The sequence below is a fragment of the Lagenorhynchus albirostris genome, chromosome 19 (genome assembly GCF_949774975.1).
Source record: "Lagenorhynchus albirostris chromosome 19, mLagAlb1.1, whole genome shotgun sequence".
Lineage (NCBI taxonomy): Eukaryota > Metazoa > Chordata > Mammalia > Artiodactyla > Delphinidae > Lagenorhynchus > Lagenorhynchus albirostris.
This window is the reverse complement of record NC_083113.1, coordinates 18,370,641-18,385,193: the sequence shown is the minus strand read 5'-3', so window position 1 is coordinate 18,385,193 and position 14,553 is coordinate 18,370,641. Positions and strand designations below refer to the sequence as shown.

The 14,553-nt window shown below is 50.1% G+C and overlaps 1 protein-coding gene and 1 non-coding gene across 2 annotated transcripts in view; one reads left to right on the top strand and one right to left on the bottom strand.

Moving 5' to 3' along the window:
* Positions 1-14,553, top strand: part of CHST8 (carbohydrate sulfotransferase 8) — a 120,741-nt gene that overhangs the window by 59,906 nt on the left and 46,282 nt on the right. The gene's annotated exons all lie outside the window — the stretch shown is intronic.
* TRNAG-GCC (transfer RNA glycine (anticodon GCC)) lies at positions 12,412-12,484 on the bottom strand. Its single transcript has one exon. It is a non-coding gene; the product is annotated as a tRNA-Gly (tRNA).

Genomic DNA, 14,553 nt, shown 5'->3' with positions numbered 1-14,553 from the left:
TCTTTCTTTCTTTCTTTTTTTGGCAAGAATTCACGTGTGGTCCTATGTTCTTCCGTTGGGAGACGCACATCTGCCCGGCTTTCTTTTGGTATGTCAGTTAGCCACTGACCCTGTGCCTAGACCGTCCATTCATTTGGGGCTGTACAACGCGATGTTCTTTTTTTTTTAAATTATTTATTTTTGGCTGTGTTGGGTCTTCGTTGCTGCGCGCGGGCTTTCTCTAGCTGCGGCGAGTGGGGGCTACTCTTCGTTCATTGTGGTACGTGGGCTTCTCATTACGGTGGCTTCTCTTGTTGCACGGGCTCTAGGCGTGCAGGCTTCAGTAGTTGTGGCACATGGGCTCAGTAGTTGTGGCTCACGGGCTCTAGAGCACAGGCTCAGTAGTTGTGGCGCACGGGCTTAGTTGCTCCGCGGCATGTGGGATCTTCCTGGACCAGGTATCGAACCTGTGTCCCCTGCATGGGCAGGCCGATTCTGAACCACTGCGCCGCTAGGCAAGTCCAGCGATGTTCTTTTTTTTAAATTTATTTCTTTAAATTGAAGTGTAGTTGATTTTAATTTATTTCTTTACATTGAAGTATAGTTGATTTACAATGTTACGTTAATTACTGCTGCACAACAGGGTGATTCAGTTGTACATGTATATACATTCTTTTTTTTTAATATTCTTTGCCATTATGGTTTATCACAGGATATTGAGTATAGTTCTCTGTGCTATACAGGAGGACCATTGTGTACATAAAAGCTTACATCTGCTAACCCCAACCTCCCACTCCGTCCGTCCCCCAGCCCCTCCCCTGTGATGTTCTAATCATTATCGTTCCTTCTTCATTCTTTGAAGTGGGATGGATTTTGTTTTAACGGGGTGAGGCGAAGCGTTGTCAGTGACCCGTGGCGCCAAGGTGAACAGTGGATTGATCGGCTTGTCGTTGGTGTATTTTAAAATGTGACCTTACGATCCAGATTCTGTTGCTGGCACACTACAGATCGGTTGTTTTGTTTGTTTTTAATGTTTGGCTTTGGCAGAGCGGGTTTTCTTAGAGTGAGCCGCCCCACGTTTTAGTGGAGTAGCTCTGTACTTTCCCCAAAGCCATGTGGTTGTGATGGGGGGCGTCTCTGGGGACTGAGGCCAGTGCTGGGGTGCCGACGGAAAAAGGCAGCCACAGTGATGGCTCAGCGGCCCCGAGTGCAGACAGGACAGCCTCTGATGACTTGTTGGTCCATAGCCAGGCCCCAGGGCATTCCTTCCAGGGCATCCAGGAATAATACTAATAATAACAAAAGTTTACCATGTGCCAGGTCTTGTGCTAAGCCCTTTACGTGTTTTAATGCATGTAATTCTTACAATAAATGAGGTCCTGAGACTTACAGGATGGACACGCAGAAAACACTGATGGGGGCTAACGCTCCCAGCCACTCACTGCGTGCCCACCACTAAGACAAGCACTTCACAAGTGCTTAGCACTCATTTAATACTTTCGGAACCCCCTGAGTTAAGTACTCTTACACCATTTGACAGACAAGACTCCTGAGGTGAGAGAGGTTACGAGCTGTGCCCAGGGCCATAAAGCTTTGGGCTTCAGAGCCCAGATTCATCCTTAGGCAGCCGGCTGTTGCCCACGGCACCTACTGCCTTCCCAACAGCAGTGATGCTCACTCGGTCTGGCCTGTCTGGTCCCAGAGCAGAACCTGGCAGAGAGAAGAGCGTGGATCAAAGAGGCATGAGAGAATGTGCGTGCGAAGAGCTCCCAGTGCATTAGGGGCTGGAGTGAGACCCGGGGATCCAGACTAGGGGCTGAAGACACAGCCAGGCGCTGCGCCCCCTGAGCCCTTGGAAGACTGCAAAGAGCGAGCCTTTGCAGGCTCAGCGGGAAAGCTCTGGGGATTCTGAGGGTGCAGTGGCCACCGGAGAGCCCACTCCAGTGACTGCATGTCGTGGACCTGTGGGCAGAGGGGGAGAACACAAGTATAAGGAGAGTGGCTGGGAGGGGTTGAGGGAGACTGGAAGAGATGGCAAGGCCTGGGGCAGGCAGGCAGGGACTGGAGAGGGTGGGTCAGGGCCATCGTGGGGCGGCAACCCCAGAGTTGGTGACCACATGGGTGAGAGGACGAGGAGGGTGAGGAAGGCAGCCGTCAGGGTTCAGGGTGACTCTAGCGCAGAGTGTCTGTCTCTGCTAGATGGGGGTTAGGGTGCCACTCACTGAGGCAGACACTTCAGACAGGGAGTGGTCAGAGGAGGGAGCTGGAGACCACATGTTCTCTTTTGGGCAGATGGCATCTGAGATGCTGGGCAGGGTGTGTGGAGTTGCACTGTGACTCCTCCATCCAGGGTTCCAGACTCACAGGTCACAAGAACAGGCGAGAAAAGCAGGAAGCTCCCACCCTGCCCATCCCTCCTCCACCTGCATCTTCATTCACACAGGTCACACACTCACACCTGCGCTCTCACACACCCGAGGGCAAGGTCCTGGCTGGAGGAGTCGGGAGGGCTTCCTGGAGGAGGGGAGCTGTGGATCGCTTGTTGGCCTTCTCCAGGGCACAAGAGGTGACGAGATGCTGACCTCCGGCAGAAGCAGTGACGTGGATTTGGATGAGACTCAGTGGGAGCCCGTGGTCTCTCTCCAGAGTGCATGATGCTAAGTATTGTGCCCAATATCTCACAGTTAGGAATTAACAGAGCCAGAATTGACTCAGAAATTGACAGAGCTCCTGCTTTGGTTCCCTGGAGGCAGGGCTGCGTTGGCTGGAGAGAGCGTGGCCCTCACTCTCGGTTCCATGGTTACCAGGGACACATGGCCCTGCCTGTGCCCATGTGCGGGGGTCAATGTCAGAGGGTTTGTCTTGTTCCTACAATGACTGTCTTTGCCTAGGTGTGACCCCTTGTAGCCCTGAGACACCACCAGGCCAAAAGCCCTGGGTGAGCCAGGGCCACAGGGGTAACTGCTGAGACGCTCTCAACAGCTCACCCACGTGAGGGTGATGGAGTAACCGGAAGCGCGGTGGCCGTCCCTCCTCCCCCTTCTCTGGGCAAGGTGGCCTTGGGGTAGGGGCAGCCTGCTGGAGCTGGTGTGCCTGAGCCCACACTCCTTCCCGGGCCAGGGGAGCCAGCCCCTCCAGTTTCCATGGAGCTGTCTGCTTTGCCCAGGCAGGTGGGTTTTACTAGAATCCTGTCGAGTCTGTCTCCTGAAACCTTTTTCGAACAGCACTGGGAACATCATAGATATTTCCTACAACCCTCGTGAAACTGACACCTCCTTGTTGTGACTGTGAATATCAGAAGTGACATGTAATTGCAGTGATCCGTCCTGTTAAGTAGCTGGCAATATATCATTGCAAAATCAGCAGGGCTGGGACTCTCAGAACCCAGTGTTTCTAAACAACGCACCTGCAAGCGTGTGTGTTCAAACTCTCTTCACCAAACGCCGCCCAGGGCTCACGAAGGCTGCCTCACCTGCCTCGCCTCGCCTTTCTATGACCACAGCAAAGAAAACTTAACTCTGGTTAAAGCCACCCAGTGAGTTTTCGGTTCTCTGGAATGCCCACTCCTTGTCACAGAACGCACTGGGTTCTCGAAGTCAGGGCTGCGGTCAGGATGCTTGTAGCAGTGCTCCTTCCAAGCGTGGCCCTGGGGCTTCCTGTCCCCCCCCTTTCCTCTACTCCAGAGTGGCTTTGTGGGGGGTTCTTCCTGGTGCCACAGGGTGAGCAGTGTGCTGGGCCGGGCCAGCCATCACTGTGCCAGCCTAGGGAAGGACACTGGTGGGGTCAGTGTGGACGATCGGATGGTTGGGGACCGGGGGTGGCCAGAGCCCATGGCACGACGGCTGAGCCCCGCCTTGGTCGGGTGGGAGCGTTGAGGCAGGGCCTGCACATTTCGAGGGCACTACTCACACTGTGTTCTATGCTAACTCCAGGGTAGGGTTGATTTCAACTGTGGTGTGAAGGGCGCCCCCTGGAGTTGTGCAGAGCACAGTACTGATGGAGGGGCAGACGTGGGACCTCCACGGCAATTGGACAATGAGTGCCAGAAAGGGGGGCCATGTCAGAACACACAGCCCTCAAGTGTGGGCACCAGAGCCCAGGGGGGCTGGTAGGCCCCAGGGGTGCTGGTTTTAGAGCCTTCTCTGAAGTCTGCTTTGGGGGGAGGACCCTCACAGAGCCCTCCCTGGGACGCCCTGACCTCAGGGGTGTCCACTGCGGGCCCGTCTTCAGTGGAAGTTTCTCTGCCCCCATCCTCTCTCACCTGAGACACCGCCCCGGCCTGCAGCCCCCTGGCGTCTGCTTCTCTGCTGTGGCCCCATTTCCTGGGTCCCTCGCTCCCCACTGCAGAAGACGCCCTGGAGGTCTCCAGCTGGAGCCTCCCTTTTCCCCTGGTGCGTTCGAATATGCTAAGTGAAAAATAATGAGCATGTAGGAGCTAATAACAGGAATCACCGAATTAAATTAGGAAACAGACATCTTATCACTGTAATCTGAAAACTGATATTAATAGAAAATGGTCCCAGCATTGTTATGCTAAATGTTCCTACGGGTGGGGAAATTAAAAAGGAGAGCAGAACGGAAAATGGGGACAATCGTATCCGATAAGAGCAAGACATGTTTTAAAGGAACTAAAGTAAAATGCTAAAAATAGAATACAGGATCACTGTGAGGCTCTCATGAAGTGATGGACAAAGGTGCCTTTGAAAACCACAGAGCTCCACACACGTGTACGATGATAATTTTTTAAATGAGACAATGTAATTAAGCTTCAGCGTGCAGGAAACCTAGTAATAGTTATCGTTTATTGGCGCCAGGCACTGTCTCGGGTGCCTTTATTTCATCTTCCTTCACCCAGTGAGACGCAGGCATCCCTGTCCTCAACTTACATTCAGAGAGGTTAGGTCAGTTGCCCAAAGTCCCACAGCCAGAGTGGCCGGAGCAGAACCCAGATCTGCCTGCTTGCCAAGCCCTTTGCCCTCCTCACCTGTTGCTGCTGGTTAATGTCACGGTCAGCAGTTCCTGTATTTTCTGTTTTTCCACCGTCTCCTCAAAGGGCATTTCTTGCCGACACCCAGCAGATTTCTTGGCAGCCGGACTCCCCGCCCCAACCCCAAGGCTCCTCTGGCGTCTTGGTTAATAAAACCCACACAAAGACACCTTCTGAAATTACAGTGCAGCTGGGAAACTGGGGCTCCCATTGTGTCCGGGTCTGGGCAGGGCTGAGCGGCCGAGCTGGGCTGGCGGTTCCGATGCTCATGCCAACCCCGGAAGCCCCGGTTTCAGGTTGTGTCTCCACAGCAGCTGATTGTTCCCCCCCGCCCCCCGCCAAGCCCCCTCCTGGGTGGTGAATCAGGCTCTGTTCACCTGCGGTGTGAGTCATGACTCCGGGAGCCCAGAGCGGGGCTCAGGTGTGGGGTGACCCCTTTCCCATCTGCCCGGCCCAGAATGAATAGGAGGGATCCAGGGAGGAGGACGAGGGCTCAAGATCTGTGTGTGAGATGCCCCAGAAGTACCTCGTCTGGGCCACCGTGGGGAGAGCACCTGGGCCGGCATTAGCAGGGACATGCACCCCGCACCTCCCCACCTCTGTGCCCATGCACCAACCAGGCATCTTCAGTGGGGGGATGGAGGGGGAGTCAGTCACCTGACATCAGAGCCAGGCCCCCCACTCAGCCCAGAAGCTCTGCCAGGGAGAGCAGGACAGGGCGAGACTTCAATCCCAAAGTGGCACGGGGCTCTGGGGGTGGCCTCCTGCCTGGCTTGCCTCCCCACTCAGCCCCACGTGGTCTGCAGTCTCAGGGCTCTGGGAGAGAGGCTAGGGAGACAGTGAATCTCACCGCCAGCTTGGGGAAGGGTCCGGTCGGGTCCTAACATGTGCTTATCTAGGCCCTGCTAACCTTCCAGAAGTCCTAGGTTGCTAACGTGGGCGGCAGAGAAGTGGTTCTCTGCCAGAACCTGGTCTAAGGACAAGGCTGTTGCTACGACTGCCATCCTTCTCCATAGCTGGTTCTTGTTTTTTTAAACCCCAAAAATGTCATGGTTGTAGTTATGACAACAGAAGTGCCGGAGGCTGATTCTGGAGGCCGATGCGGGTCCATGGTGAGGTGGGCCAATCAGGGATGCCCTCGGGCCAGGCCAAGGGGAGCTCTCACCTGGGCACCGACTGCCTGCCGGGTGGGCGTGCCGGCCCCTCCTATTATGATGCTGCCTTTCTTGTAGCCTTCCGGTTGGTGTGGGTCTCCTTCCCGAAATCTTTGCAGGAAGTTGGGTGCTCAGGCAGATGCCATCTAAGCCAGAAGCCCATCGTTACCTGTCTGCTGGTATTTGCATGGTAAAGCTTATCTCCCAGGATTTATGGCTCTGCAGTTTTAACTTGAATCATGGTAGAACTCAGTGGATGATTCTCGCTTTTAAAAGTTTGTATTTATCTGGGAAAAATAGCTGAACTTAAATGGGTTCCATTGTCCCCAACAGCTGGCTGGCTCCCGCCGGAGGGGTGAAGAGCCCCGGGGGGGTCTTCCCATTCTCCGTCTGGGGTCCAGGCAGGAAGCTGTGGGCTGCCTCTTACCGAGCCCTGCGGCCCAGCCGTGGCATTTCCCAGCCCTCCTCAGCAGTCCTGAAGACCGGCCACCTATAGAGCAGGCTCTCCCCGCCCAAGCTACCTGCTCACCCCAGCTTGGTTGTCCTCAAAGCAGGCCAAGGGTCCAGTCCCTGGCCAGTGGTTCTCAGCCCAGGTGGTTTCCAAGCTAGGTTGGACCGAGGGGGTGATCTGTGAACCCCTCACCACGTTTTGGTTGTGCGTCTGAATGTGCTTAGGTCCTGGGAAGAAAAGGCAGCCTGGAAGGAGTCTGGGACCCCCACCCTACCTCTGCAAAGGCTACAAGCATCTGTGGGTGCTTTCGACCTTTGCCCTCAGGGTCTGGGCCTGCCCCGCAGGGAGGGAGATAGGAAAGAGGAAGGGATGAGGGGGAATGTCAATTTAAAAAAATGGTGTTGGGTCACCAGGCCCATCAGAAAATGTATCAGCGCAGAGCTGCCAGGGCCGGGAGACCCCAGGGAGTGGGATGGGGGAGGGGAGGGGGGAACAGATGGTCCCTGGCTCCTGGGGCAGGGCCGCTGCTCAGCCTTAGCCAGGAGCGCCGTGTGGAATGCGGGCCCAGCGTGGCCAGATCCTCCTTTTTATTTTTTAGTTTTTCAAAGAAACAAGGAATCTGTAACATATATAATTTCTTCTGATTTTTAAGTGGCAGCTCAAACTTTAGAAGGTGTTTTTACAGTTGGTTGGTCACGCTTGTCACCGCCTGTTGGTTGGATGGGCTGGAAGGAGAGGCTGTGTCCACTCTCCTGCCCTCCCTCAGGCTGAGACTTGCCCCCTCCCACCCTCCCTAGCTACTCCCCCCCCACCCCCACCCCAGGACAGAGAGGTAGTGGGTCTCCCTGGTGGGCAGGGAACTCGTTATCTTTGCAGCCCCAGCAGGACTCACTCCAAGCCAGGCCCCAAGCGAGTGCTGGGCAGAGCTTCTCCAGGTGTCTGCTGACCAACTGTGGCTTCCCAGAGCCCGAGGGGCCCCTGCCCAGTTCAGGGGGCCAGGAGCCCTGCCAGATCACTGTTCACCATTCAGGCCTGGGACCTGGGGGGCCCAGAAGATGACTGGGTAGCGGAGGTGCCAGGGAAGCAAGGGCCAGGAAGTGGCAGTGGCACTGGGGCTGTGAGTGGGACCTGAGAGTCCCAGTAGCACCCAGGGAGGTGGCACCTGGGGGTGTGTTCTGGGCAGTGACGATGGTATGAGTGCCAGGTGCCTCCTGTGTCCCAGGCGCTGCACTTTACCTGCCTTATAGATATTTCCACACTCACAGCTGCTTGTCTCCATTTTATAGGTAGGGAAACTGAAGCACAGGAGGCAAAGTCACTTGCCCAAGGTTACACAGCCCGGAAGTCGCAGTGCCTAAACTAGAACCCGGGTCTTTGGATCCCAAAGACACAGGGTCTTCTGGGTGACTGACAGCCGCTCAGAGCTGAGACACACACTGTTGGAGGACCAGCCTGGGAGCCTGCACGCGGTGCCACGCTGATGTGTGGGGTGTACCTCATTGCTGTGTGTTGCAGACACGTTCTGGTTTGCGCCTAGATCAGCTGGTGAAGGACGGGGACCTCTGTGAACGTGTGTGTGTCTGGCTCTCATCCGCGATCCTGTGTACAGGTGTGTATGTGCACAACCATGAGGTGTGTGCGCGCCTCGGGCTCACAGCTCACATGGGGAACGCTTCCCACTGAAGTTTGTGGCCGCCTCCTTGGAGGGCACACTGACGTTCCCACCTGCCACGGGCAGGCGTGGGACGCACACAATCAGGGCCTGGGCTGGGACGAGCGACTCGGGCAGCAGCGTGGGAGTTGTCACCACAGAAGTGGGTGAGGAATGAATTGCTATTCCAGCAGGAACTTGGCAAAACCAGTTATTGTAACCCCCTGCCCGCGACCGGGACAGACCAAATAATGAAATTACATTCTTAATAAGTCAGGTCGAGTGACTGCTGCTCGAATTAGTTCCTTCCCAGAACCCGGCCAGAAGTAGCAGCAGTAATTAAAGGATTTTCTGGGCTTAAACCAAGTCTGCTCGTCAAGCAGGTACAATATACAGGGCTTGCAAAATGTGTGTGGGCCTTGTCCCTTCCTGGGGACTGGGATGAAAGTCGGCGAGAGCAGTCCCAACGTGGCCAGGCACTGGGATTCTGCAGCGAACCGGACCATGAGGTCCCTGCGCTCATGGAACTCAACAGTGAGTAGGGTGATGGGGAATTCCTGGTGTTCCCCACCCGACTCCCGCCTCCTTCCCAAGCAAGCTGGTCCCAGGAGCCCTGTGATGTTGAGAACTGCCTCCTCCCGCTTGGGGACCTGTAAATTAGCGTCTGAGGCTGAAACCGTGCTGGGACTTGCCACGCACCAGAGAAAGAGAAAGGAAGGGCATTAGTGTGGCATGACCCCCCCATCTGACCCATCCTGTGTCCTAGACAGAGGGATGAGGGAGCCAGATCCAATGCTGGAGGTCAGTTGGAGCTCACACCCAGGCTGGAACATCCCTCCCCCGAGCCCGTTTTTCATTTCTTCCATTTGCTTCACTGAGAGGAACACACAGCCCTCCTCGGGAAGCAGAAAATGCCAGAATTCCAAGAAAGCAAATATCGGTAGTGTGGCTGACAGAGGTGATGTGCCCACCCACCCTGGGCAAAGCAGAACCTACAACTTCCTTAAAACTCCAGAAGGAAAGGGAAATCCCAGGAGCCAGAAAATGAGACGGATTAGCGAAGCAGCAGTGAGTGCCAGGGGTCGCCTGCCACCGAGCCTGCGGCTAGAGCCTTTTTTTACAAAACACCTTTATTCAGGTATAATTTACATGCCATAAAAGTCACGTATTTTAAGTGTACACTTCAGTGGATTTTAATAAATCTACAGAGCTCTGTAATCACCACGATCCAATTTTAGGATATTTCCACTGTCCTCTGCCCCGCCCCCAATTTCCATCCCAAATCTCTCAGGCGCTTTGCAGTCACTCCCTGTTGCCCCAGGCAACCACTAATCTACTTTCTGTCTTTATCGATTTGCCCATAAATGTAATCATACAATATGTGGTCTTTTACATCGGGCTTCTTTCACTTAGCATCAGGTTGTGGTCACTTGTCATCATGTAGCCTGCATCAGTAGTTCATCCCTCTTTATTGTTCAATAGTATTCCATTCCATGGATTCTTGGTTTACCCATTCACCAGTTGATGGACTTTTGGATTGTTTATACTTTTGGGCTGTTATGAATAATAGTGCTATGAACATTCACATGCAGGTTTTTTATTTCTCTTGGGCAGATACTTAGGAGTAGAATTGCTAGATTGCGCTAGATTGTTTAGTAACTTTATGTTGAATTTTTAAAGACACTGTTGCCAAAATGGCTACACTGTTTCCATTCCTGCCAACAATGTACGAGGGTTCCAATTTCTCGACATTCTCATCAACACTTGTTATTATCTGTCTTTCTAATTATAGGCATTCTAGTGAGTGTGCAGTGGTATCTCATTGTGGTTCTAATTTGCATTCTCTAATGACTAGTGTTATTGAGCATATGTTCACGTGCTTAAGTCATTTGAATATATTCTTTAGTGAAATATCTATTCAAATCTTTTGCCCACCTTTTAAATTGAGTTGTCTTTTTCTTGAGTTGTTATTTTTATTTTGTAGATACAAGTACTTATTCGATTTGCAAATCATTTCTCCCGTCTGTGGTTCGTCTTCATTTTCTTTATGGTGCCTTTTTTTTTTTTTTTTTTTTTTCCGGTACGCGGGCCTCTCACAGCTGTGGCCTCTCCCGTTGCGGAGCACAGGCTCCGGACGCGCAGGCTCAGCGGCCATGGCTCACGGGCCCAGCCGCTCCGCGGCATGTGGGATCCTCCCGGACCGGGGCACGAACCCGCGTCCCCTGCATCGGCAGGCGGACTCTCAACCACTGCGCCACCAGGGAAGCCCCCTTTATGGTGTCTTTTAAAGTGCAAACGTTTTTAACTTTGAAGAACTACAGTTCATTTTTTTTTCTTTTATGGATCATTCTTTTGGCCTGGTATCTAAGAAATCTCTGCTTAACTTAAAGTCATAAAGATTTTCCCCTATGTTTTCCTTTAACAGTTTTATAGTTTTAGCTCTTCCATCTATGTCCATGATCCATTTTGAGTTAATTTTTGTGTTTTGTGTGAGGTAATGGTCTTTTGCACGTGGATATCCAATTGTCCCAGCACTGTTTATTGAAGGCTATCTTTTCCCCATTGAATTATCTTGCCAGTCTGGTCAAAATAAATTGGTCTTGAATGTGAAGGTTTGCTTCTGGTGTCTTAATTCTATTCCATTGATCTATTTGTTGATCCTTACACCAACAGGACAATGTCTTAATTACTATGGGTTTGTAATAAGTTGTGAAATCAGGAAGTATAAGTCCTCCAGCTTTGTTCATCTTTTTCAAAATTGTTTTGACTATTCTGAGTCTCTGTAAAGACAGTGTAAGTTCCCATGTAAATTTTAGGATCAGCCTATCCTGCCAACAAAAAGCCTGCTGAGATTTTGATAGGTATCGCATTGAATCCAACAGTCAACTTGGGAAGAACTGCACCCTTAGCAATATTGAGTCTTCCAATCCGTGAATGTGGAATGCCTCTCCGTTTATTTAGACCTTCTTTAGTTCCTATTAGCAATATTCTATAGCTTTCAGTATACAAGTGTTACCCTTCTTTTGTTAAATTTATTCCTAAGTATTTTATTCTTTTTGATGCTATAGTGAATTAAATTGTTTTTCTTTTTTCTTTTTTCGGGGGGGGGGCTGCGTTGGGTCTTCGTTGCTGCACGTGGGCTTTCTCTAGTTGCAGCGAGCAGGGGCTACAGTTCATTGCGGTGGGCGGGCTTCTCCTTGCGGTGGCTTCTCTTGTTGCAGAGCATGGGCTCTAGGCGTGTGGGTTTCAGTAGTTGTGGCACGCGGGCTCAGTAGTTGTGGCTCGTAGGCCCTAGAGCACATGGGCTTCTGTAGTTGTGGTGCATGGGCTTAGTTGCTCTGCCGCATGTGGGATCCTCCCGGACCAGGGCTCAAACCCATGTCCCCTGCAATTGGCAGGCGGACTCTTAATCACTGCACCACCAGGGAATTTCCTGAAATTGTTTTTCTTAATTTCATTTCTGGACTGTTCATCACTAATATAAAGAGATAAAATTGATTTTTCTATATTGATCTTGTACCTTGCAACTTGGTGATTAATTCTAGTTCTTTTTGTGAAAATTCCCTGGAATTTGCTAAATACAGGGCCATGTTGTCTGCAGATAAAGAGCGTTTTACTTTTCCAATCTAAATGCCTTTTTTTTCCCCATGCCTGATTGTACTGGCTAGAACCTCTAGTACAATCTGAAATAGAAGTGGTGAAAGTGGACGTCTTTGCCTTATTCCTGATCTTAAAGGCGTTCATTCAGCCTTTGACCATTAAGTATAATGGTAGCTGTAGGATTTCTGTAGATCACCTTTACCAGTCCGAGGAAGTTTCCTTCTATTGCTAGTTTGTTGAAAAAAAATTTTTTTTACCCTAAATGGGTGTTGGATTTTGTCAGATGCTTGTTCTACATCTATTGAGATGTTTTATGGTTTTATCCTTTATTCTGTAAATATAATATATTACATTAATACATCAACCTTGCATTCCTAAGGTAAATCCCTCTTGGTCATAGTACATAATCTTTTTTTATTTGTTACTGGATTCATTTTGCTAGGATTGTGTTGTGGAATTTTTTTTTTTTAATATTTATTTCTTTGGCTGCACCGGGTCTTAGTTGTGGTGTGTGGGATCTTCATTGCCGCGTGCGGGATCTTTAGTTGGCGGCATGTGAGATCTTTTAATTGTAGCATGTGGGATCTAGTTCCCTGACCTGGGATTGAACCTGGGCCCCCTGCATTGGCAGTGCAGAGTCTTAGCCACTGGACCACCAGGGAAGTCCCTGTGTTGTGGAATTTTTTAAGGGATAGTTGTCCGTAGTTTTCTTTTCTTGTGATGTTTTTTGTCTGGCTTTGGTACTGGATTAACATAGGTCTTAGAATTAGTTGAGAGTATTTCCTCCTCCTCCTCCTTTATTTTTCTGGAAGAGTTTGTGAAGGATTGGCATTATTTCTTTTTTAAATGTTTAGAAGAATTTGCTAATGAAGCCATCTGGAGCTGGAAGATGTTTAAGTTACTAACTCAATTTCTTTGCTATAGGTCTATTCAGATTTTCTGTTTCTTCTCGAGTCAGCTTCAGTAATTTATGTCTTTCTAGGGCTTTGTTTATTTCACTCAAGTTGTCTCATTTGTTAGCATAAAAATGTTGATAGTATTTCTTTATATTCGTTAGTGATGGCCCCTTTTTTGTTCCTGATTGTCAATTATGTAGATCTTTTCAAAGAACCAGCTTTTAGTTTCACTGTTTTTGTCTTTTTGTTTTTTCTGTTTTCTATTTCATTGATTTCTACTCTGATATTTATTATTTCCTTTTATCTCCTTGCTTTGAGTTCAGTTTGCTCTTCTTTTCTCTTTCTAGTTCCTTAAGGCAGAAGCTTAGGTCATTAATTTGAGATCCTTCTTTTCTAATATAGATATTACACCTATAAATTTCCCTCTAAGCATGGTTTTATCTGGAGTCCACTTTAGTTGTCTCATTTCCTAGATCTCACTTTAAATTTCTGCATGGTCTATTGCTTCCCTCAACCCATATCGCAACCTTGGGCTAGCTGAGAATTTGGAATTATTATTTTCAGCAACATTCCTGGGCATAGAATGTTTCCATCTTCTTGGCCTGCTCTACCTTGGTAGAACTTCAACCACCAGGGAACTGAGTCAGGGTGATGGAAGCAGCCCCAGGCTAAAATGCCATAGGCTTACCTTAGTCTTCCTAGAGTTCAGTAGAAGTTCTTGAATAAATGTTTCCTAATATGTTGTATACCGTTGGTCAATTTCCAGAGTTCTTAAACAGTTGTTTTGATTTTTTTTTTTTCCTGTTCTGTCATTTCTTTGAGGGAAGGAATTTGCCGAGCTCCTCACTCAGTCATTCTAGACGTCCCACCTCCAGGACTGGGGTCTTGATGTCTACAAAGACAGGAGGTGAGGTCTCTGGCCTGACTAAGGTGCTGAACTGGGGTGCAGCCTCTCTATAAATAGCACCCTCAGAAGGCATCAAACCCTCTCCCCGTGGGTCCAGTTCGCTTGGGACAGCCCCGATTTATACCTGTGGCCTGGTGTAATTATCATTAGCACTCCCCTCCCTCCCGGAAGTGGCTTTATTTTGATGATAAGTCACTGTGTAAGTGTAATTCTGTAAGAAGAAAATTTAACCAGAAAGAATGGGATGCAAGAAATAATGGTAAGGAAATAAGTTGTAGGTATGTAGATAAATGTGAATATTTACTGTAAAAAAAAATAAACACTCATTTTGCAAGTTTAGGAACTGCAATAACATGGAAGTGTGTATGGGGACAGTAATTGGATTTAAGCATTCTAAGATCTTAATCTTGTTAGGGAGGAAAATAGGGATAGTAATAAACTTTGGACTTTATTTTCAAATGCAGCTCAGCTCTGGAAGTATAATGTATATCTTCTGAGTCTCTGCACTGGCCCCTCTCAGTGTAGCCCCACTCTTAGAGCTGGGCACCTGTTTAATCACCTCCTATTCACCTCACTGGTAAAAGAGGCTTCCCAGCCTATGGTTATGGGGATGGTGAACCCTCAACACTGGACAGATGAGCTCCACAGCCATTGATTAGTCACTCACAGCCTGGGGAAGAAGGACACTGCACGCCTTGCCCCTATGGTCACATGGAGAGAGAACAAGCAGGGGCTGTGGGAGGCAAGCTAGTAGTATCAAGAGGGTGGGGTGCCCCCTGGTTCCCATGGGAGGATGTCATTGATTTGTTTGAATAATTCCATGGGCTGGTAGGGCACTGAAACCTGCTCCTCAGGGAAAGCAGAAACTGTGCCTGGTCCCCTTGATAGGTGTTGTTTAGCTAGGGGACCTCATCTGCAGGAGCAGAGT